The following is a 4,365-nucleotide window of genomic DNA, read 5'->3' on the forward strand; positions in this document are numbered from 1 at the left end:
AAAGTTGCTTAGAACTTGTCAAATGACTGCCACATCGTCACACAGTCAATATCTGACAGAACTAGACCTTGAACCTAAATCTTTGCTGGTTTCAAGGACAGCTCAGTAAGCACTAAACAAGAAGAACATGTACAAAAACATTCGCAAACCTCAAAATTCTATATGGGTCAACTCTAATTCTGGTTACCACCAGTAGTTTTGTTCTTCAGAATGGATAAAAAAAAATTCAACAAGAGAGCTAGAACACCATATATGCACATGTGTGTGATACTATATATTAACATACACATAAATACATTTCAATATACATGTTGTATATATGAACTTGCATGTATATCTGTGTGTATCATGACACATAGTTAATCCTATGGATCTCTTCTTTGCTAATTGGGAAAATGATATACATGATAATCTAGCCATAGTAGATTGCCTAAAGTTACAGCATCTACTTTATTCAAATAATAATTCATATTCTTCTGAAAAAGGAGACAATGGTGCTCGTGAGTTCCAGATTTTAGGATATTATTTTGTTTTGGGGAAAGAAACATCAGTAGGGATATTTGCTCATGAATTATTATCACTTCGTTCCCAGAGGTTGTTAGTTCTATATATTTTATTAGGCAGGGTAATCCACCTTCTCAAAGGAGAAAGACTGGATTTACATAGTAGCACACTGCTGCATGTACCATTTAGGAAAATATCTGAGTCATCATCAGACTGCAGAAAAGCATATGACCCTGATGAAAAAAGAACCAGTTTGATATTCTGCTATAACACATCCAGGTGACTAATTAAACAGAGTTCAGTCACTTGTTGAGATTCAGTCATCAAAAGAACATCCAGGAAATAAAGTATGTTTCACATTTAACTTTTGGAAGGATATTTGAAAATCACCATCTGCATGTCAAGGATGGAATTTCAGTCTGCTTTATGATCTCTGACCAATTTGGACTATGCTTGGAATGTACTTCCAAGTCACTGCTTGGTTAATGACAGATGAACTCAGGATATATTGCTTCTTCAGAAAAAAACCTGAGTTCAAATATGGTCTCCTGCACTTACTAGTTGTGTAACTAGGGTCACATCACTTAACCTCTGTTTGCCTCATTTTCCTCATCTATAATATGAAAGAATAATTATAAACTACTTAGCATGGTACCTGGCATATAGTAAGTACCTTATAAGTTCTAGATATAGTTGTTTTATTATTATTTTTTTTAGGCAATTGGGGTTAAGTGACTTGCCCAGTGTCACACAGGTAGTAAGTGTTAAGTGTCTGAATCTGGATTTGAACTCAGGTCCTTCTGAATCCAGGGCCAGTGCTTTATCTACTGCGCCATCTAGCTGCCCCCTAGATATTGTTGTAATTAATATTATTATTATCCTTTGAAACTCTCTAGTACATAAGAGATATACATTTTTTCCATTCAATTTACTTTAAAAATATTACTTATTAATTCAAGTTCATATAAGTTGTAGTGCAAAAATGACAAAGATAATAACACAGTACCTGCCCTTAAGGAACTTCCATTTCTCTCTGGGGAAGGGGTTAGAACATGCATATAGTTAAATAAATAGGACTTATTATACAAATCACAAAATATAATTTTGAGGGAGTGAAAGCCTTTATAATTTAGGTGGATCAAGTGTCATGAAGGGGCTCTAAGGAATGAGGAATTCTAGAATGTGGAGATGAGAGCTAGTGTATTCCAAATATGGGGGATTGTCAATCAATTAAATGAAATCTTCATGTTTAAATCATGCACCAAGCATTATGGGAAGCAGTGGAATGTAGTGTCCATTTAGCATTTCAGTTTGAGAGGAATGGAGAATATGTAAAGGAGAATGCGCTCCAGGGACTAGGTTCTTCTCCATTTCCCCTAGACCACAATTACCAAGGAATATATTGAAATTTCTTTGGGACAAATAGGTCACTACTTATACATGGTTATATCACAAAATTAGGAGGCCCAGATTGCCTCAAAATATCTTCCCCAGGGGCAACTAGGTAGTGTAGTGGATAAAGCACCAGCCCTGGATTCAGGGGGACCTAAGTTCAAATCCAGCTCAGATACTTGACTCTTACTAGCTGTGTGACCCTTGGCAAGTCACAACCCTCATTGCCCCACCCCCTAAAAAAACCCAAATCAAACAAAAAAACAAAACAAAACATCTTCCCATTCTGGTTCCTGATTGCCTAAGATACTATTCTTAGTCCAGGGCTATGATCTCTGTTAAAATAAAATTGTAGGGAAAGTTTTATTTAGTTATCAATTTTTTATGTGTACAAAGAGACTCTTCCCCTCTGTTTTATTACTTTTTCTTGGCATTCCCTTTTCTTCATCTTTTTTCCTTCCCTATTCTACCTCCTTTCTGTTCCTGGCCTTTTTTATCAGAAGCATTATCATAGGTTCTAGACTCAGGTACACATAATAGGAATTTTTACTTTATTGGCTCATATCCACTACCCAGAAAATCTAGGGATGGCAACCTTTACCGAAGGGTGAAATCGTCAGTGTTTTTATTTTTTTTAACAAACATATAGTCTCACAAAGCTCAAGCACATATGTAAATACACACAATCATACATATAAATATATACATGTTTTTATTGATTTATAATATTTACACATGTTTAATATAATATACATATATGCATATGTATATGTGTATCTCTATCTCTGTCATCTATCTATCATCTATCTATCTATCATTTATCTAACATCTATCATCTATCTATGTATTAGTAGGGTCCATAGTAATGAACATTGCTAAGCAATGAGAAGCCTTATCCACCAGAGGCCAATATGGTCTCAGCTACTCACACTATTGCCAGTGGCTTGGATGTTAGTAGTAGTTATTCAATATTATTGCTCCCCTCTATGCAAATGTCCCTAGTTGCTTTCTCCCTGTTGTGGTCCATCTGACAATCCTGGATTGTTTCACTTATAGCCCTCAATTCCTTAGCTTCTCAGCTCCTTGAAGAGGTCATTTGTTCCCACTTCCAGTAGACCAAATGCCCAACATGCTGTTTCATGGACTTTCTTGGTTACAAAATAGAAGTGTAGCTCCAGGTTCTCATATTCCTAAATAAATCTCAAAAGTCACAGGCCTCCCATATGATAGATCTTCAAGGGGCCAGACTGAAGAACAATTCTCCTTTCACTTTTCGAGCAGACCTCTTTGCCCAATTCTATAGCATATGGTATCATTGTGATAATATAATCAGATGGTTCCTTTCACCTCACAGACAGGATGTGAACCTTTTTTCCATTACATCACTAATTGTGGTTTTGGTCCTTGGAAGTGATGATCTTTTCCCCCAATCCTTTCTATATCCCCTGCTATTCCTTTGGGGGATAGCTTGACAGGGTTATCCCAAATATTTTATGTTGCTTTTAAAAATAGCAATGGAAAGAGAAGGGAATCTGCTGGACTATTATTTTACTTTGAGGAAAATCTTTGTAGTACCTGCATGACAATAGGTTTTTATTCTCTCTTTTGTCCTGCTCCCTACCCACCCCCCAATTCTGCATGCCTTTCCCGATTTCCCTTTCATTCCTCACTGTCATAGTCACAGGATTCCAAAGATCTATGAGATCTTAGATTCATTTTCCTCAAATTCTATCCCATTGTAAGGATTTTGTAGTCCATAGTATCTCTGATACCTAAATGTTGATACTTGGGAAGCTAGGGATTCTGTAAGTTCTAGAACTCTGTAAAGTTCTTCACTTGGAGGCAGGAAGATATGAATTCATGTTCCACATCAGATGGGCACACTGTCAAACTGGTTAAGATCCTCTAATCCTTTCACTATCACTTTCCCCATCTGTGAATTGGGGATAATAATAGAATATATTTCACAGGGTTGCTGTGAAGTTCTACTGTGATAAAGTATGCAAACTTTAAAGCATTAAATCAGTGTTAACTGGTATTATGCTTATTATGGTTACTACTCCTGATACTACCACTACTGCCCTACTACTAGTATTATTTCTACTACTGACATTACTGCTACTAGTAATACTGCTGGTACTACTCCTACTTCTATTACTACTCCTACTACTACTTCTGTTCCCACTACTACCACCACCCCCATCATTCCTACTACCCTTACTACTACTACTACTACTACTACTACTACTACTACTACTGCTACTACTACTACTGAAACTGCTGCTACTACTACTACTACTACTACTACTACTACTACTACTACTACTACTACAGTGCTGCTGTAGATACTACTATGACCATTCACGTTTTGCTATATCTTTGTTTCCTACATTTTTCCATAGGTCCAGTCATTATAAGAAAAAAAGTACACAAAGTATAAAATATGGAATTTATTTAGGTTGAATTAAA

The sequence above is a fragment of the Dromiciops gliroides genome, chromosome 2, assembly GCF_019393635.1.
Source record: "Dromiciops gliroides isolate mDroGli1 chromosome 2, mDroGli1.pri, whole genome shotgun sequence".
NCBI classification, from domain to species: Eukaryota; Metazoa; Chordata; class Mammalia; order Microbiotheria; family Microbiotheriidae; genus Dromiciops; species Dromiciops gliroides.